This window comes from Cydia strobilella, chromosome Z (assembly GCF_947568885.1).
Source record: "Cydia strobilella chromosome Z, ilCydStro3.1, whole genome shotgun sequence".
NCBI lineage: Eukaryota > Metazoa > Arthropoda > Insecta > Lepidoptera > Tortricidae > Cydia > Cydia strobilella.
Window position 1 is genome coordinate 21,403,738 of NC_086068.1, and position 21,950 is coordinate 21,425,687.

General features: G+C 39.5%; 1 protein-coding gene across 1 annotated transcript in view; it reads left to right on the forward strand.

Moving 5' to 3' along the window:
- LOC134754438 (ADP-ribosylation factor-like protein 5B) overlaps positions 1-17,075 on the forward strand; it is a 64,353-nt gene extending 47,278 nt beyond the window's left edge. Inside the window, exon 6 of the mRNA XM_063690766.1 lies at positions 16,777-17,075. The gene's annotated coding sequence lies outside the window, so the exon portion shown is untranslated. The remainder of the gene's footprint in view (positions 1-16,776) is intronic.
- The last annotated feature ends 4,875 nt before the right edge of the window (positions 17,076-21,950 follow it).

Consider the following 21,950-nt stretch of genomic DNA (forward strand, 5'->3'; position numbering starts at 1 on the left):
ATTGTTTCTGTGATAACTCAGTGAAAAACGTGTCGTGTGCCGAAACCATACACACAAAAAAAAATTTTTTGGCGACTTACCTAGTCAGATAATATTTTTTTTGCTCCTTATGACCTCAGGAATGCGTGGTTAAGAGTCCCGCTGGTTAAGCTCGGCCGAATTTCACCTTCTCATACAAACGGAGCTTCGTTCTCATTTTAAAACTACGTGTTGGATCGTAATGAAACTTTGCATATACAATGACATGAGGTATATCTATGTCTGTAATTAGTTTATATAGCTCCAGTTTATAAAACAAACGAAATAGAGCAAAAAGAAGTTTTGTATGAAAAACTTAAATTAACTGTGTTTTTTACTATGGTATTGGTATCTGAAGCTACATACTAATTACAGACATAGATATACCTTATCCTATTGTAAGTTCAAACTACGTTTGTATGGAGAACCGAGCTTGCCGGGGACTTAAAATATGTCTGGTTACTCGAGCCCACGGTGTATTATCGAACGGGCGAGCGAAGCGAAGTGGCACGGCTGGCTAGGGGCACGTCCGGGCATGCTTTTAAGGGCGTCCGCAACGTCGCGCGGTTGGATTGTAGGTAAAATCCGCCGCACGCCGCGTCAGTTAGCGGCGCTAATATTTCTCGTATTTTATTATCTTAACCCTTAAATGCATATTGTTGCCAAATGTATACAAAGCAATAATGATAATAATAATAAATAATAAATAAATAAATATTATAGGACATTCTTACACAGATTGACTAAGTCCGACAGTAAGCTCAAGAAGGCTTGTGTTGTGGGTACTTAGACAACGATATATATAATATACAAATACATAAATACATAGAAAACACCCAAGACTCAGGAACAAATATCTGTGCTCATCACACAAATAAATGCCCTTACCGGGATTCGAACCCAGGACCATCGGCTTCACAGGCAGGGTCACTACCCACTAGGCCAGACCGGTCGTCAAAATATAATTTAATAATGCATTTAAGAGGTATTTAATCTACGCAATATTTTTATTTATAAAAAATTACATTCGTTTTAAGACAAAATGTCGGAAAATTTGAAAAAATCCTGAATTTGATGAATTTTAGTAAGTGATTTTGGACGTTTTTTTCGGGATTTTATATTTAAAAACTTTATCATTGGTGTACGTGGCGTAAAACACCCTAATCTCAGCTGTCAAGCCAAACTTCGCCTAAAATAAAAATATTCTATTATCTACTTAAATTAGTATCAAACTTGACATATTAAACTAATAATAATAATAATATTGTGGCCTTGTGGACTGCGAAATACCGTACTACAAGTATTTACCTGTGCCCGTTCTCGAGAATGGTCGTGCCACGCTCTATTGGGATCGATCTATCATCACTGACAGGACTATTGTAGCCAATAAGCCTGACATTGTGATAATAGATCGATCGCAGCGCCGGGCCGTGCTCGTCGACATCACCATCCCCCATGATGAGAATCTCGTGAAAGCCGAGAAGGACAAGTCCAGTAAGTACCTAGACTTGGCTCACGAGATAACCGCCATGTGGGATGTTGATTCGACGATCATTGTCCCGATAGTCGTTTCAGCGAACGGTCTCATAGCGAAGAGTCTCGACCAACACCTTGAGAGACTCTCGCTAGGTGGTTGGATCAAGGGTCAGATGCAGAAGGCGGTTATCTTGGACACGGCGCGGATAGTCCGCCGGTTCCTCTCTCTGCGGCCCTGACCACCGGCAGCTTGGGCCTTGCCCCGCTGCCGGCGGTACCCTAGGTTAGGTTTTTTATAATGTGTTTATATATTTTTTGTAATGTTTTATAAGTGTTTTTGTATTTTACTTTTATATCCATATTATAAAAACCTAGCCTAAGATGAAAGATAAATAAAGAGAATAATAATATAATATAATATAGAAAGATGCATAAGACGCGAGTTGGCACAGTGGCTGGTAACAGCCACTGGGTAGAAAGCGGCGCACACCTCTCGACACCCCTGAGCCGCTCACACCGGTGTTGCTCCTGGTCGTCTTCACGACGGCAGTTTCAGGGGCCCATCTAGTCGGCGGCGAGTCACCACCTGCCTCGATAACGTGTACAGACATTGTTATGGCAGGTGTCCGGACCTCTCAGCAATAGCCCAATTTTTTGACCAGCCAAACTTCAATACCATAACCGGCACTCTTTTCCACTGTATTTATAATAGCCCCTACGCCTGTTGGGGCCGATTTACGGGTATCTATTTGTACCCGTGAATGGGTTCTAGCAGGTGTATTACATAACAGCAAACTTCTCCAAAGGGCCTCTACGTGTTGGATCTGTATCCCCACGCACGCCTATCAAATGACCGGGATGTTTATACCCGTGAGTTTATACGAGATACAAATAATAATAATATATATTTATTGCTTTCACATTGGTAAAATTACAGATGTTCTTAATCGATAATGTATCACAACATGACACCCTGTAAGGGTATTGCAATTTTATCTATCTACTCTAAACTAATACATATGTAAATTAAACACAGAGATAACATTACACAAAAGTTATACCTATCTAAGCTATGTATTACTTATATGTCTATTTATGGTATTTATTACAATCAAAATACTCTTGTATAGAATAAAAACAATTACTCGTTAAATAATTTTTCAAGCAGTTAACAAATTTATCATATTTTTGCTCTCCCGCTATTTCCTTTGGGAGACTATTGAAAATTTTATTGGGTTGACTATTGAATATTCTACCATATCTATTGGGTAATTTATTTGAGGCAACACTGCGGTTACTTTTTTGTGTCTACCTTCAGCTTGTTCACTTTTAGGGTGTCAAAGAGTGTTAGGTGTGACTTAGATTTTTTTGGTCATGAATACTTCTGTCTCCAGCGGCACATATTTAAGAGGTGAGTCAACAAAATACTTCAATCTATATTCGAAATTTAATGATCTTTCGCATGAAATAATTAGTTTTCACGTATCACTCGTAATTAAAATGTTATCTTGTAATATGTCGCCTGGGAGGTCAAAACGCCATCTTCCTTCCAAACTTCGCCTACCCTTAGGGTTGTCACTTTACTGGAAAAAAGGAGGTAGTACTCGTTGCTTTTTTTTGTATTTCAAAACATGTTACGCACTTAAGTTATGTTGTTCCTCACCACTCTCCCTGTCCGTTACATTGGGTAGTGTTATGCACACGTTATGCAAAATAGTAATTAATATGTAATTAAATTACAAAAGTATTAGTGGCGGGTAGTGGGTGTTTATGGTGTGAGGCTGTGGGGGTAGGGGGGGTTTGGGGTTGATCGGTTACTAGTCCGGATTTGGTGGAGCGGGGTTTAGGGATTGGTGGGGAGGGGTTACAGATGGGAGGGAGTAAGTCTTTAATTTTAGTCATAGGTGTTATGAAAAACATAAGTACCTATCACATGGTAGCAAATTTATATGCCTCTCGGACGTTAACTCTTGAATCCCTTACGCCCAGCCCAGGACTCTATTTTTAATTAAGGATTTAAAATATTCATCAGAATCAGAAACTGAACCCGAATCGTGGGATCAATATAAGAGTAATCTATTGGATTCAGTGAATGACGAAGAGCATATTGATGAATTAAATACGAGCGCAGAATCAATAACCGAAGTCACATCCAGGAGATTATTCCTCCTGATTGTTGGCGACACGTGAGAACTGGCGACAACCCAGCCAACTGTGGGTCGCGGGGACTCTTGCCGGACGACCTGATCCGCCATAGTAACTGGTGGTAGGGTCCATCTTGGCTCGTGATGGACAAGTCTGACTGGCCTAAGTCAACGTGGATGTCCTACACGAAGAGAGCAAGGTGGCTGTCCTCAGTGTCTCAGTGCAGGAGACGTGGACACACAACCTAATGAATAAGTTCTCGGTACTGAGGACACTCCAGCGTGTCCTCACATATTGTCTTCGTTTGGTGCACAACGTGAGAAACGAAAAGACGCCCAACAACCTGTTTGACGGCCCTTTAACGCCCCTGGAAATTAAGCACTCATGTTCCTCGTGCGGTTTGTGCAACAACACCACTTTGCTTCGGAGAAAGTAAAGAACAATCTTTCAAACTCTCTCCCGAGGGAATTCAAGAAACTGTCTCCATTCCTCATTGACGCGAATCTCTTGAGGGTGGGCGGACGCCTGTCGTGAGCCTCTCTCGAATTCGATGTTAAACATCCCCTCTTGTTATCGCGGCAATCGTCTAACCTCCCTCTTGATCGACGAGTACTATAAGCGTTTCATGCACCCAGGCCTTCAAACGCCTCATAATTTGTTGTCGCAGCATTTCTGGATACTGTCCCTGAAGCGAGCTATCCACGCAGTCACGTCGAAAAGCATGAAATGCTTCCGTGTTCGACCACTCGGTGCTTCTGCGCCATTCATGGGTCATGGGCGACTTGGCGTCTTATCGGGTAGCCCAGCTCAAAGCGTTCCTGAGCGCTGCTGTCGACTTCGGAGGACCTTTTGACATAGCTCTGGGTCGCGGGCGAGGACCTACAAGACTTACATTTGCGTCTTCGTGTGCACCTCAAAGGCTGTACCTGTACACTCGTCGCCCGTCGTGGTCGGGGTAATCGGTTGGTGTCCGACCAGGGGAAGAATTTTGTCGGCGCGAGCAACACCCTGAAACGTCTCTTAGGAGATGTTGCTACGCCTAGCGAGTTTAAGTTCGAGTTTAATCTGCCAAGCGGCCCTCACTTTTCAGGTCTCGCTGAGGCCGGTATCAAGGCTGTCAAATCACATTTGGTTCGAGTCATCGGTATATCGGTAACCAGTTGACGTACGAAGAATTTCTAACAACCTTGACCCAGGTCGAGGCTCTTCTTAACTCAAGACCTCTTACTCCTCTCAGTACCGATCCTAACGACTTATCGGCCTTCACTCCGGGCCATTTTCTCAACTTATAGTCTATCCCAGTAAAAACATAAAAAATGGAACACAAGAAACACGTGACTCGGCCATTCTGAAATAACTGAGACTCAAGTTATTTCAGAATGGCCGAGTCACGTGTTTAGTGCTCAGTTACTGAGTCATGTGGTGTTTTTGTTGACATGATTTTTTAATAGACCATTTGGAAATGGATTATAAGAAGTTATTTTCTTGTGTCGTGGTATTTTACAAGATAACTTGGTTCATGCTATAAAATATTTACTTACTTATTGGGTCCTACAGATCTTTGTTTTCAATCATGCACACTCAGCTGCATAATTGCGTGGACACTTGATTTGCATGTAGGTGCATGCAATTATGCAGCTTGCTTTATGTTTTATGACATAAAAACCAGAAATCCTCTTTAATTGCAACAGTTGGCTAAAAACATGATTTTTGACAACCCTGAATTATCGTCGTGATATATATAAAAACACGCTGGATGTCTTCCTATTTTCGCCTATGATGAAAAAATGTACGTAATAGGACCTTAATAACACCGGCGTACGATTCAATATAAATTACGTGAATCATACAGAGGGTAGAACTTAATTTTAATGGCTTGTGCCTATGTTCAGTCATGTTTGATAGGGTAGGCAAAATTAGGCAAAAAGATGAAACTTCGCCTATTGTCTTTGAGCTCCTTTTTTAGGTATAAATATACATAAAATTGGGTTATTTTTAATTTAAATGTAGATGTTATCATAATATATACCATTTAGACATTAGTGTTGACACAATAAACATGTACCTTAAGAGGAAACTTCAAAAATATGTCAAAAAGTAGGCGAATATAGGGTGGTTTTACAAATAGTGTACCTTTCTGATGTCAGTAAGATTTTTCATATATCTCTTGCTGAAAATTATATATTTACATAAATATGATTTAGCCTGTGCAACTTCTAACACTGATTTTTCAGTGAAAATCGATGTTATAATGTTTTTACAGTTTTTCCCATAATCAGCAAACAATTACGTGACACATATATTAATATCGGGCAAAAGGAAAAAAAACGTGCATTTAAGGGTTAAGAGGTTGAGATAATATTAACTATTTTGTAGTGCAATAGATATTACGCCCTACCTTTATATAACCTAGCGATTATTTAAAATATGCTATGTTGAACAAAAGAACAAAAAACACACAATGTTGGGGGCGACTTACGACTTACCACGACCTCTTAACGCGATTCATTTTAGGACCTAAACTGAACCGCGTCGCTATTTCCTACCACGACATTACCAGACCAACACTTTTCCAAACCGAGCTACAGCTGACCGATGAAGTTAAGTACTTAGGGCTAACTCTCGACAGTAAACTCAACTGGAACAATCACATCAACAAACGTATAGACAAGGCGGGAGTTGTCTTTTGGCAATGCAGAAGGATGATTGGTAAGAGGTGGGGACTCAACCCAAAAATTACTCTCTGGCTCTATAAGACCATAATCCGCCCCTTACTCTGTTACGGTGCTCTGGTTTGGTGGCCAAGAACAAACCTAGGCAACGTACGAAACAAGCTACAAAGACTCCAAAGGCTCGCATGCGCGGCCACCACTGGCTGTACGAGGTCCACACCGACTGCAGCCATGGAGGTCATGTTAAGCCTTCCACCGCTGCACCTACACATACAACAAGAGGCCAGTCTCTCAGCGGTAAGGCTGCGAGCCCTTAACATATGGTCCAACATCATAGGAGCTCTTCACACAACTTGCCTGGATAAGGTATATGACGAATTTCCAGTGCTCAATTCGGGCACGGATCGGATTCATAAACAAGCTATCTTCGACAAAAGGTACAAAATACAGTTATACGAGGACGACAATTACGAAGGACTCAATCCTCGGGAGCTCAGAATCTTCACTGATGGGTCCAAAACAGACAGCGGATCGGGCTCTGGAACCTTCTCAGAAGACCTGAACATGTCAATCACCACTCCGCTAGGAGCCCATAACTCGGTATTCCAGGCTGAGTGCATGGGCATCATAAACGCGGCGGCTGCCATTACTGCAAGGAAGGTAGTAGGATCCTCCATCCGCATACTCTCCGACAGTAGAGCAGTCTTGATGGCTCTAAAAAGCCATATAGTCACATCCAAACTTATACACGAATGCCACGAACGACTAATGGAGGTATGTCATAACAATAAGATCACCCTACAATTGATCAAAGGACACAGCGGATCCCGGGGTAACGATGCTGCGGACGAGCTTGCCAGGCAAGGATCGAGTGCGGAAGCGATTGGCCCAGAACCGATCCTCCCGATACCGTTTAGCAAGGTACGTTCAATGCTGCTGGCACGTACAGGGAAACTACACACAGAACATTGGCTAAACCAGACTGGATGCAGACAGGCCAAACAAGCCATGCCTGGCATCAACGGAAAGCTCACAAGGGTGCTCCTTCAATTAGGAAAGACCCGACTGAGCATGGTAACCAGTGTCATAACAGGTCATGGACTATTTAACAAACATCTTTTTATAACAGGTGTCACAGACAGTCCCCTATGCAGAGGATGCATGGAGACAGAAGAAACAGCCTCTCACGTGGTGCTGGAGTGCAGCGGAGTGGCCCCATACAGGGCAAAACATCTCGGATCCCCGAGAGACCTCCCCGAGGTCCTACTCAACATCAAAGGTTTGATAGGTTTCCTCGAGGAGCTGGGCTGGCAGGACTAGCCCACCCCCATGTCACGCAAAATAGGCGCCAGTCGTCGAGTTGCGGAAAATCGCCCGAACTACAATACAATACCACGACATTGTTATTGCGATCAAATTTCGGCCGAGCAAGCGATAAGCGACCCAGCCATTTCATTCACTCATCTCAAGTGTATTTCGTACCATGACCTGCCAGCCTGCCACTTGGGCCGAAACTGTGTCGCAGGAATGTCAAATTTAGCGATTCATAAAAAGTTACTCATTTGACGCATTATTCTGAATCGCTTGGTTGTAACATTAGTAATGAATGAATGAATGAATGAATATTTTTATTTCGTGTAACACATGGACACATTTTTATTAGTAGAACTTACAAACTAAGGGGTTAGTATGTACAACGAACTTAGATTTAAAATAATACCATGCAGATGGGGGAATGCAATCCCTCACAGTGCGACAAGGAGGGACAGTCTACCCTGTCCGCTATCATTCGTAGGATGCTGTTGGGACTACCACGCACCCGGCGCACCAGGGATGCTGCGCGTGCACGCATGGTAGTATAGAAACATTCCACGCAAGCCGTCGCGAACATCCCCGATGCGCTACAGAACCGAGGCAGCCCCATCAGCACCCGGAACGCATTATTGTACTGGACCCTAAGAGCCCTGTATGCCCGTTGCGTATACTGCGCCCACAGATTGCAGGTGTAGAGGGAAGTGCAAAACGCCTTAAACAGTGTGACTTTCACCTCTTTAGAGCACCTTGCAAATCTGCGGGCGATCATATTCGCCCGGACCGACAGGGCTCTTCGTTCCCTTTCCATTTCCATGTCGTCTTTGAGGTCGGGCGCGATCACATGGCCTAAGTACTTAAAATGGTCCACTCTATCTAATACTAAAAAGTTTCGTGTTTTTTACAAGGATTAGGTGCTGTAAAGTGTAAGTAAAGCAAGTTTAATCACCTAGTTAATTACTAAAGTTAGTTTTACGTTTGAATAACTAGTAAGTTTTAAGATTTTATTAAGTACCTAATGTTTTTAGATGTCGGACGAGCTACTTGATTTTTAATTTTTGGAATGCGATCTCGCAGAGAACGCATACCAAAAAAACCGGACAATTGCGAGTCGGACTCGCCCACCGAGGGTTCCGTAGCTACTTTTTAGTATTTGTTGTTATAGTGGGAACAGTAATACATCATCTGTGAAACTTTCAACTGTCTAGCTATCACGATTCATGAAATACAGCCTGGTGACAGACAGACGGACAGAAGAGTCTTAGTAATATGGTCCCTTTTTTACCCTTTGGGTACGGAACCCTAAAAACGGAGACTGTACTCGTAACCAGTGTGATCCCTTTGATTTGAGCAACATGGAGTTCATACGACAGTATCCACTCTCAAAGGAACTAGCGCTATAAATTTGCGACTAACTTAGAATTAGTCTAGCGATATAGAGACAAAGGGTAAAATGTTGTATTTTAATTTCTAAAAGTTGATTGCATTTTAATTTTAAGCGATATAGAGACAAAGGGTAAAATGTTGTAATTTTAATTTCTAAAAGTTGATTGTATTTTAATTTTAATATGTTATATTTGATATGTGATATATGGATCCCGAATTGTCCGAAATAAATGTTTTTTTTTTCTACATTATACATAACTTATTGCATTCACAAATCATCAATTTAGTGTTTAAACAATGATGATGATGTATATAAAATATTATTAAAACTTCCAAAACTTTATCACACTGCGATACCCGACCGCGAAGCAAAGCACTTCAAATAGATAAACAAAAACTTTATTATTACGTGCCAAGGGCGAGGCGTTTTGAACATCAGCTTTAACGAACTGACATATGAAACATGTTTTATGGTTATCTTTTTTTGCTCATAAAACATTAAATCCTATGCAAAGTTGTTACTATATTATTATTAATTATGCATTAAGATGTTTCCTTTTCCAACCCTAAGTAAAATAAACGTATAATTTAGTAAGTTAACTACAGAATGGTTCTGGTTTTCGAACGATCAATCGTCACAAGGATAAAACGAGATAGATTTATACGATTCCTATAGCGTCATCCTTTTCGTGTCAAAGCGATTCAGTTGCGGACCAGGGACAAATATCGGTCTTTCATTCACTTGTAAGCGATTGAGATTCGGCTCTGAATAGTTGAAGTCATGGTAGCAAATTGAGACGAAAAGTTTAGGTTCCTAAACTGAACTGCTCTGCGTTTGGATCGCTTTTAAAAAGATTGTGATAATTTAATTTGTCGATAACAACGACGTTGGGGTAAAGCGGGTGTTTGATGGCCTGTTGGAGCGGTCTTCGGGGGTGGATCGAGCAAGACTTCTTGCAGGGTCGAGACCGGAGTCGGGAGCGTAGTTGCAGGCACTTCCTTCCCCGCATTTAGGCACCCTGCTCGACAACGATTCGTTGCGGGTGGCTGTTGCTCTTCGCTTGGGCTGCGATGTGTGCGTACCTCATTTACGCATTTGCGGCACCATGGTGGAGAGCAACGGTCACCACGCTTTGAATTGTTGCCGATGTGCAGGAAGGTTCCCACGCCATCACGCTCTAAACGACATTATACGCAGAGCGCTCGTCTCGGCAAATGTGCCTTGCTCGCTGGAGCGACCGGGCCTTAGCCGGTCCAATGGCAAGAGGCCGAATGGCATGACGTTGGTGCCTTGGCAGAAGGGTAAGTGCTTGCTTTGGGACGCCACATACGTCAGCACTTTTGCTGCTTCGCACATAAGTCGCACAGTAGGTTTAGCAGGGGCAGCTGCTGAGATAGCCGCTCTTAGAAAACGGGAAAAGTATGCGTGCTTGGGTAGTTATTTGTTTGTTCCACTCGCGGTGGAGACCACTGGGTGGGAGCACCAGCTCGGAGGCACGGGCCTTCTTTAGGGAGCTCGGGAGTCGCTTGCGTGAGAGGGGTCTTGATCCCCGCTCCGGGTCATTCCTGGTGCAAAGGTTATCTATTGCGGTTCAACGCGGAAACGCAGCGAGCGTGTTGGGAACTTTTGCGCCTGGAATGACTCGGGGTGGGTTATTTGATTAGTTGTTATTTATGCTGCTTGTGCTTCTTTTTATGTTGACTTGTTTTTTTTTGTTTTGTAATTTAATAATTGACATTGTAATTGTATTCAGAATTATGAATTTTATTATTTATGTTTTGATTTATGTATTGCTTATTAAATTATTTGTATTTGTCGATATAGGAAGTCCCTACCTGTGAACAAAATTTGCCCCGCGGATTCCTATGTCTGATCATGACTGACAGTCGTAATAAAGTTGATTCGTAAACATTTCTGTTAGTTCTCTATTTTTGATATTCTAAACGACTTGGGAATTAAAATGAAATGATGAAATGTCGATGTAGGTATGACAATATCCAATGCGAGCGTATTATTTACGAAAAGTGCAAATTTGGGTGAAATAGGCGATTCTTAAATTGTGGCCAGAAAAGTTGTTTTGTTATAAAAGTTTCTGGGCCGCGAACGCGAGTGTGGAGTCTAGTTTGTTAATCAGCGAAATCGACTCCACACTCGCATTCGCGGCTTCGCGCCTCGTAGTCTGGAGCGGGCTATATACATACACGCGAAAGACATTTTTATGCTTTGGCCACAGAACTATATCAAGATAGAAGGAAAGAGTGTATGTACCTCGCGTGGCGAATCGATGACACGGTGTCACTGTTGCTCGCCGCGAACTTTAGCCTGCTCCCGACCGCGGTCTGCTTGCGACGTCAGGTTTTAAAAACAAAATGGTTTGTTGCGCAATAATTAACTGTTCTAACACTTCCAATAAAGTTGGAGCTGTTAATGGAGGTATTTTCTTTCATCGGTAAGCACAATTTGAGTCCAGGGGCGTAGCTAGAGGATATGGCGCTGGGGGCAGTCACCAAATTTGCGCCCCCTGACGACTGACAAAAGTTTCCCTGCTGCTGCCTTTTGCCCATTTTGGCGCCCCCTCTTGGATGGCGCCCGGGGCAGCTGCCCCCCCCCCCCCCGCCCAGCCCAGCCCTCCCCCCTAGCTACGCCACTATTTGTCCTTAAATATCTGTTATTAATTAAAAAACTATTTATTTTATTATTTTCATCAAAACAGTAGCGGGCGATTGTTTGCCAACGCTAGCTTTCCATTGCGGCTTAAATTTGACGAGCCAGACTTGGCGTGCGTTTAAAACCAGCGATGTAAAAATAAGCTATTCAAACCGTCGAGTCACGTTCAAGGTCGATTTCTCATTTTTTCTGTCAAAAGTAAGAATAGTGCTGTACACTGCACTGTACTGTGCTGTTAGTGCTGCCTCAGAATAATGACTAAAGCATAGAAGTCGGGCAAAAATGCTTCGCAAATATGTATACCCGTACTTTACTTCCTTACGAATTAAATAATGTGCCGAAAAGAGATGCATATATGCTTGTTATTTCTCATTTACGTACGGTGTCATAAGTTTGATAATTTGCTAGGGATGTAACTGTGTCGACTTTTTATATCGATAAATTATGCATAAGTTTATGTGCCGTGTAAAATAATAATCACGAAATTGGCAAATTGATAATAGTCTGGCTAATGAAAGTTGAACCTGAAAAAACGCGGCAATTTCAAGAAATCTGTTAAAAGGATTGCATAACTTTTACACTTTTTATAATTTTCATATTCTAAATCATTAAAAAGTATAAAAATTATGCAATCCTTGGAATCAAAGAGCCGCCTGATATGAGGATTAATGCATGTACCTAATATAGCTTTTATCTCATTTGCAGTCTACCACTCAGAACTGTCTAACTATACCTCTCGTTTTTTTATCATTAGAAAGAAGGCGAGCGATCTTAACGTGTCGTTTTATCGAAAAACACTTTGAAAATAAGTCACAACAAATATAATATACGATCATTTACATACTTTTGCTTTCATAAGTAAAATATTGTTATATTTATAAAAAAACTTGTCAATAAAAAGACACGTGGAAATGGTTTACCGTTTTTTCTAATGCTAAAAGACTAAGTATAGTTTCTAGTCATGTACAGTCAGCTGCAGAGAAAAGGCACCCCCCTGCATACAAAGTTCTGTAAATTAGTATGGACGTGGGGTACCTTTTCTCTGCAGCTGACTGTACCAAATAGGAAATAATAAAAAAAAACGTTCGTGTAATATTTTTTATTTGAGTTGAGTTTTGTGACCAACAATATTAATAAAAGGAACATTCATCAATGATCATTAATGTCTTTTTTATTAGGGTTCCGTACCCAAAGGGTAAAAACGGGACCCTATTACTAATACTTCGCTGTCCGTCTGTCTGTCACCAGGCTGTATCTCATGAACCGTGATAGCTAGACAGTTGAAATTTTCACAGATGATGTATTTCTGTTGCCGCTATAACAACAAATACTAAAAAGTACGGTCCCCTTGGTGCGCGCGTCCGACCCGCACTTGACCGGTTTTTAGTATTAAACTATAGTCTGGCAAACACAATCTGTCAGTAAGTAAGAACAAAGAAAACTATAGGTACAGTCGAAGGCAAAAATATCGATCCAGACAAATGGCTTAAAAATATGTGAACTTCACACGATTTTATTGTCTGAGCGTACACATATTTTTGAGACTTTGGGAATGTATATATATTTATGCCCTTGACTGTACTCATCAATTAGAATGAGACAGTCCTGGGCCATACTATAAGAAAGCTGTAAATGTCGATAGGTTATTGATCTGAGGTCGATACATCACTATGCCAAAAATATAACCTTTCATACTTAGCAGAAAAGTTCGAAAATATATGCAAAAATCTATATAGACTTGAATGCAAGTAATAATTACATAAACAATATATCGATTTCTATGTTTAGGGTCAGGTCCTATAAATAAATTTCTTCAAAATTGAACAAAACTCACCGATTAAAGGTTATCGGTTCGTGCGTATTTTCTTTTCTTCCTGTATGCGATTTACAGCCCTCGATCACACAAGACATTATCACAAAGGGAACTTCAAACCATTACAAATAAAAACTCAGCACGTTTTCCAACAATCTTTCAGGAATAGCAAAAATATAATTAAAATAAACCAAGATGACCGCTGAAACATCCCGAAATATTTCAACTAAAATAATACGACTATGTCAAGTTGTTACAGTTGACACCTACCTGTGAAATAACGAACATATATTTTATTTGGCTGGATTATATTATAGAACCACATAGGACCATTTGACATTTCCCTCAGTTTATCTTATGACAATACTGAAAAAAACGAAAGAACTTGCGGATTGTTGTCTCACTCACTCATAGACAAAAAGCAATAACGTGTTGTGAATACGATATCTTTTACCAAGCTTTTATTTTTGCCCGGCTTCTTTGCTTTAGTCATTATTCTGAGAGTGCTGCATTTTCTTACTCGATTATTAAAATCGATTTTGAAAACAGACGAAATGATAATGACGTTCTTATATTATTAATGTCACAACATCAATATATATATATATATATATGTCGGGGATCGGGGTGTGGTGGCCTATATGGCGGTAGGGGTAGTAGGCGCAGTACATCGATGTATGCCTACACAGCTACCACTGCTATCAGTGCATGAAATAATACTACGGACTCATCAACCTAGTGCCTAATCTCTTGACCCGAGAAGATTTAACCCTATAAATCACACGGCCATAGTCGGGGCGGGACGGGACACATATTTTCAAAACAACACTTATTTTCTAATTTTTACAATAGTAAACCTCTAATGACTCATAAGAAATCAAATTAACGCTTGGAATAAAACACTTAGCTAAATCATTAAATAACGTTGGAATCTATAAGCTTTCAGAATAATCCTTCAGGTGTAAGCCTTCAGGAACGTAGCGTAGTGAGTTTAGGCACGAGGTTGGTTAACGTCCGATATCTAGCACGGTCCGATCGAGAGTGAATTCAGTGAATGCCGCGGCCTCATCGCTCTCGCCAAAGTGAATGTAGGTCAACTTGCTTGACCAGTTACCAACAAAACTGCCAACTCGTACCTAATTTCACGCAAGCTAAACCACATGACGTTCCAAAGCCTGTACCTATCATCTTATTTCAACAAGAATGCCAATAGATGGCGTTACTCTCTACATAACTCGATAAATTACATTATCGACTAAGCAAAACTTTGCTAATTGATTGTATACAGGCGTCTAAAACTGAAATGTAGCGCTGCAAAGCGTCCTTCTGGAGTCACGCTCCGACATATATATATATATTAATACAGTTGCTCAAAAAGTGCTACTTTACGTAGCTGTTTAGCGTGCGGAAAGTTGGTTTTCGCGAGCTAGTGCTTTTAACTTTTCCGATTTTTAAATTTATACTTGTTCCAATTCACGACTACTTATTGATGAGTGTTAATATTAGTCTTCTTTAAACGTCGTACTCAACATAAAAACCTACTGTTAATGTAAGAAAACGAAAAATATACATATTTCATATTTTATTACTTACCTCTTCATCATTATAGCACGTTTATTTTTTAATATTGAATATTGAAACACCGTTCTTAATAAGTTGTCTAAATGGAGCGCAATAGCTATGGAAGGTAGAGGTAGGAATAGCTGCCGAAACGCCTGTCAAAGAAGAGGCGTTTTTTCTTACTGCAAGTATGTTTTAAGTTTCCAAAGGCAACATTCGATATTGTTTTTATTCCTTACTTGTTGTTTTTATTATTTTTCGCAACTGTATTAAAAAACGTCGATACACGTGCGGAAATGTCATTCTTCAGTAATGACATACTTTTTTTTTATGTGATATTCAGCAAACGAGCAGACGAGCCGCCTGATGGGAAGCAGTCATCGTCGCCCATGGACGTAAGCAACATCACAGGAGCCACTTAAGCATTGCCGACCCTTGAGAACCCTAAATACTTTCCGCACTAGCATCGAAATGTACTATTTTAATACAGTTGCTCAAAAATTGCTACTTTGTGTAGCTGTTTAGCGTGCGGAAAGTTGGTTTTCGCGAACTAGTGCTTTTTACTTTTCCAATTTTTTCCGAAGTGACATGCTCGCAAAATGCCCGCTGTAGTGCGACGTATGCCTATAACAAACCTTGGCCTCTTGGCAAGGTGCCCATCACGCAGGCAGCACTCCTGCGCTGTATCGCGAACGCGATAGCAAGCCTTTGTGCGAGAAAGCTGACCGCGCGAGGGTCCCCCGTTGCCTCCCTCAGCCGCTTTCCGAGCTAATGTTTCCCGATGTTATTTCTTTGTTTCATCGTTTGCAGATATAAAACCAAGCCACATCCTCATCAACTCATCCCAAACCCGAATTAAACTCTGCGGCTTCGACCAAGCAACCTACCTCGAAGACAGCAACCTTTTACCCAACACCGGCACTGTCAACTACAGGGCACCAGAGCTCATACTAGGCTATCCCGCCGGCTACGGGATAGACGTATGGTCGACGGCGCTAGTGATGTACGAGATGGCGACCAATAGGAAGCTTTTCCGGGGGGTTTATAATAATAGTATACTGTATCAGCAGTTGTGCTCGCTCGGTGTCGGTATACCTATGGTTATGTTGATGGAGTCAAAGTTTAGAAATGCGCATTTCAGGGGCACGGCGTTTATGAAAATAGTTGGGACTAAAGAGGTATTGTTTTTTTGAACACACAATTGTTTTTTATGGCGTCGGTCTGGCCTAGCCGTTAGTGGTTAGTGGTAATGACACTGTACTTGTACTTGAAGCCGATAGTCCAACAGTGGGCTACAATCCTGCTAGGGCATTTATTTGTGTGTTGACCACAAATACCTACTTGTTCTTGTTCCTGAGTCATCGTTAAACACCCTATCTATTTAAATATTTATATATTATATAATTATATTATCGTTGTCTGAGTACCCATAACAAAAGCTTTCTTGAGCTTCCTGTGGGGGCTTAGTCAATTTGTGTAGGAACGTCCCACATTCGAGAATTTCTGTTTTGCTCTATGGTTAACTGGTAGAGAATGCCTTAAGGCATTAAGTCCGCCATTTGTACTTGTTTTTAATTGTGCAATAAAGTTTAAAATAAATAAATAATATTAATTAATTAATTACACTTTACAAAGAGTTAAAGAGGTTTAAAGTCATACCTTTAGGTATTTATGTTTATTGTTTATTGTTTAGATAAAAAATAAAATTACACTATTATTTTTTCCAGTAAATCCTAATAAACGAGATAGAATTCAATGGGAGACTGAATACCACCCTATTCCAAGTGTACACCGCCGATGGTGGGAAAGAGAGAGACGTAGCGAGCAAGCGAGAGGATAAGAGGAAACTTCGTGCATTTTTGGACCTACTTAATAATATGTTAGTTATGCATCCGCGGTGGAGGATCGCTATTGAATTTGTGTTCGCGAACCCTATTATTTACGAGTAATTTGATGACTGTTAATTAGTTAAGTGAAGATTATATAGAATGTTTACGTTTGATTTGTTTAATTTTGTTATATGAAGATTAAAATAAGATTATGTTTAAGTTTTCTATTTGTCCTGTTTTATTTTCGACGTACCTATCCAAATTTGTTAATTAACCAAGATCACAGTTTTTAATGATTTAAGGGTTCACTAGACATATTGCCCGGGATATGGAGTTATGGACCGTGACATCGGGAGTTCAAAAACAATACAAAAGGTAATCAAGGTCCATATCCCGGTCCGGTCAATATAATAAGTCTATAGTGTTACCAAGATCATTCAATGAACAGGTAGAATTTATATCATACACGGACGCTTCATATGCTAGCGGACATTTCCTTGATATATAACATCGTTAGATGACAACCAAAACTCACTAATTACTACAAGTTCAGTGCCATAGTGCTAGGGCCTATCTAGGCCTATTTGAATAATGAATGTGGTAGATGTATAAGCAATTTTAACCTATCCCTACCTACCTGTACGGGCATTTCTGTGTGTCCATCAACACAGAATAAATGTGCCATTCTCAATCAAAAGGGTACTTCTCAAGCAACACAAGGATGCTGAATATTGTTTGAATAATAGAGCATGCCGTACTGTAAGCTGAATAATGTCTGTAACAGCGCTTTTACAGACGTTATACAGAAGGTTTGGGCACAAATTAAACAGCTTACAACTTAATAACAGCAATAAAATAGCTGTATAAGTGTGTTCATAGTGGTGAATCATCTGAATAACACTTGTATAGAGACTGTCAAACGCTTCTATACCGCTTTTAAACCAAAGTTATCCAGCTTTGTATACAATGAAACAGTTATTCACACGTTATTCAGCTTTTGGTTCATAAGTACATCTTTACAGAAAATATATTCAGATATTATCTCTAAAATACAGAAAATGTGTGTGATTGTAGCCGCCGTGCAGGTCTCAACGACAAATAAAAGACTTCGATTTGAAGTAAACTTATAATCATATAGGTGCTGGTTGCTTTACAAGGTACAGTTGACGTAAACGGTTAAAGGTGTAGAAGTGGTGGTAATAGTATGGAGGCTGATGTGAAAGTGGTTAAGTTAATTTTGAATGTTAAAAATGGTAGTCTAAATTTAGGTGCCTCCAATTGGCCGCGATACAGGTTATGTGGAGCGCTCCTATTGGTGCATTTAAATAAGCCTCCGCATAGTAAGCTAACCCGACGGCTGCGTTTTGCTAGTGCATTATACACATAAAAGGTTGCGTTCGCAACAGTGATTAAATCAATGTTTTCCGTCTTCCATTTTAATTTGTGAACTTGTGTGAAAGTTTTATAATAGTTTCTGAAGTGAACACAAAATGAGGAGATTTAATGTTTACATAACTTCAATTTCATAACGCATGCTACTTTACTGTAAATACATATATATATTTCAATGAAAATTTTAAAGCGCCGCGTAAATAATGCACTGTTTAAAAAATAAATATAGACATTTTACTAGTCCACTTTTAAATTTGTATTTTTTTTGCGGTGTTCAGGTGTTTTAGTGATAAAAAATGTACTTTAACAAGTTATGCTACGATAAAATTCGTTTTATAAATGAATAAACGTTGGTTTTTCAGTTCATTTTGAATTCTTATTGACTTGTAGAGGTTAGAATATGAGCAACCGTAATGGCGTCCGACCGTGCTGAATATAAGTTGCTGCCACAGATATTATTGTGCTAAATTTCTGAATAAGCATTCACATTAGTCGCGTTACTTAGCTACATTTTAGATAATGATGGTTTTAGAACAGCAAGTTTTGAATAACATCAGTATAATAGTAAATTGTTTTCTCAATATTAACGACCATTAGGGTTCTATACACAAATAGTAAAATCCATTGATCCTCTTACTAGTTTGATGAGAAACATTGTAGGTATGTAACACGGGCGATATTAAATCCTACTTCCTAGTAATATTATAAACGCGATATAATATTTAAGTTATTATATGATAAATATCACAGAAATCACACAAGTCGGTACGGCACTGTTTTGATCATGCTTTTTAGGGTTCCGTAGTCAACTAGGAACCTTTATAAGCCAGGAAATAAATGCCCAAAAAAAGGTATAGAGGGAAATGCAAGGAACATAATTTTTAACTTCATAGCTTTGTTTGGACCAGTTAGGAGATGAACATATCAAAAGTCCCCGGCCATAACCCTGCTGCTGGGGGGAAGAGGGGGGTTTGAAGGTTCCATTTTTCGGTTTTTCGATTATATCTCGGAAACTATGCGTCTGAGCGACTTGGCCACTTATACAAAATGAAAAGAGATTTAATTTGCTACAAGTTTTATTCAGTCATGTTTTTCGATATCTTGTATAGTTTTTGAAATATCTGCTCTTCAATGTTTATTTAGGGCTCTCATTTTTATCTTGATTATCTACATGGGTGAAGCTGCTAGGCCGGGTTTGGGATCGTTTTCGTATAAATCGGGGGTGCTGAATTCATTTATGGTATCAACATTGACACCATTCCTAAGTAAAAACAAAAAAAAAAACGATTTTTTATAAAACTCCTCTTTACGCTTAAACCGCCGAACCGATTTCGTTGAAATTTGGTACAGAGATGGTTTGAGTCCCGGGACAGTACATAGGATAGTTTTTATAACCAAAATCATCTTTTAAGGGTGTGAAATGTGGGGTGGAAATTTGTATGGGGAATCAATAACCGCAGAACCTATTTAAATAATATTTGGGATGGTCTACATGTTTGATTTAGTTGATAATGATACCAAACATGACTTCAAACTTAAATTTAAACAGTATTAACCTCAGGAATTCAACTTCGGCGAAGAAGCTGAATTCCCCTCACACAAAATTTCACACCTTCAAAGTATGATTTTTGAGATAAAAACTATTTTATATCCTGTCTCAGGACTTAAAACACCTATTTACCAAATTTCAACTAAATCGGTTCAGCGGTTTAAGCGTGAGGAGAAGTTAAAAAAAGTTATTTGTTTAAAGTTTATATGTTTTTACTTCGGAAAGGTGTCAATGTTGATACCATAAATGAATTCAGCACCCCGATTTATACGAAAACGTTACCAAACCCTACCTAGCAGCTTTACTGATGTAGATAATCAAGATAAAAATGAGAGCCCTAAATAAACCTTCAAGAGCGGATATCTCAAAAACTATACAAGATATCGAAAAACTTGACTGAATAAAACTTGTAACTAATTAAATCACTTTTCATTTTGTATAAGTGGCCAAGTCGCTCAGACGCATAGTTTCCGAGATATAATCGAAAAACCGAAAAATGGAACCTTCAAACCCCCCTCTCCCCCCCAGCACCAGGGTTACGGCCGGGAACTTTTGATATGTTCATCTCCTAACTAGTACAAACAAAGCTACGAAGTTAAAAATTGTGTTCCTTGCATTTCCCTCTATACCTTCTTATTGCTTGGCCTATTATAGTTTTGCCATATCCGTCCGTCCGTCTGTCTGTCTGTGTGTCTAAGGCTTTGCTCCTTGATCGTTAGTGCTATAAAGCTGCAATTGGGCATGATTATATTAATCCGACAGTCGTACAATAAACTCTATAAAAAAAAATTTTTTTTTCGTTTCAGCCCTATAGTGTGGGGTATGGTTGGATAGGTCTTTCAAAACGAATAGGGGTCTTAAACAAACATTTTTTGATATTGAAGTGTATATTTTCGGAAATAATCGCTCCAAAAGAAAAAAAATTGTGTCCCCCCGCTAACTTATGAGCCATGAGTCCAAAAAACATGAAAAAATCTTTGAAATAGAACTTTAGAAAGACATTAAACGAAAACTATAGCGAACATGATCAGTTTAGCCGTTTCTGAGTTATCGCATAAAATCTCCCCTTCATAGTAAAAAGACTTTGGCATTATTTATGTAAATAAAGTAAAATTTTAGATAAAATTGCTTGTTTTACTCGTTCAATTTTTATTTCATATTTAAATTCTCTAAAACAGTTCATTCATTGGCTGAATGAGTAATTTCGTTGACTATTGGCAGTTTTAGAACGAAAAAGTAAAAAATTAAAAAGTAAGACACAATCCCACTGATTTTCATACTTTATTTAACACATCATTTTAAAATTACTGCAGTTTCCTAAAATATGTATTTTTTTTTCAAAGATATTGCAATTTAATGTTTTTCGTTATGGATTATTATGACCAGACATGCAAATTCTCCGATTGAAAGTGTTCTATGGAAAAAGTCATGGCTATACGTCTATTAATTTAATTTTAATTACTGATTACGCAAATTTGCCTCGTCTTTTTGGTTTCCTCGTATGCGATATGAAAAAAAGATTGTTTAACTCGGGTGAAAGGCACCAAGCATCATTTCATCCCTTTGTTAACAATCTTCAAAACTAATAGCTCCAGTTTAGCATATTGTAATGAAAAGGTAACTACGGAACCCTACACTGAGCATGGCCCGACATGCTTTTAGCCCGTTTATTGCATTTATGGAATAAATGACCACCGCGCACTTGTTGTTAAGCAGTAGTTTGAATAACACTTCTCAATGCGTTCATTTTGCAGCTTTTAACAAGAAAAGATAATACATGTGTATATACTAATATCGCTATAACTTAGGTATAAGTGTTGTTCTAGTATTTATTATTCAGACGTTATGTCTATAAAAGCCATAATTAACCCATATATGTAGCTACTGGATAAGAAATAAGATGTGGATATCTATACAGCTTCCAGTAATAGCGTCAACCTTTATTCAAAAACTAGCATTAAAACAGAAACTGTAACCGCTTTTATACAGTAAAAAGTCTCCACGGACGCTTATTTTCAGCATTTAGTAACCACTATCACATTTTTTATAATAATAATATAATAATAAGCCCGCAGGGCAGCTTGTGGCGAGCTGTTGGGGAGTAACGACCCCACGGACCCGAGTGCTCCCG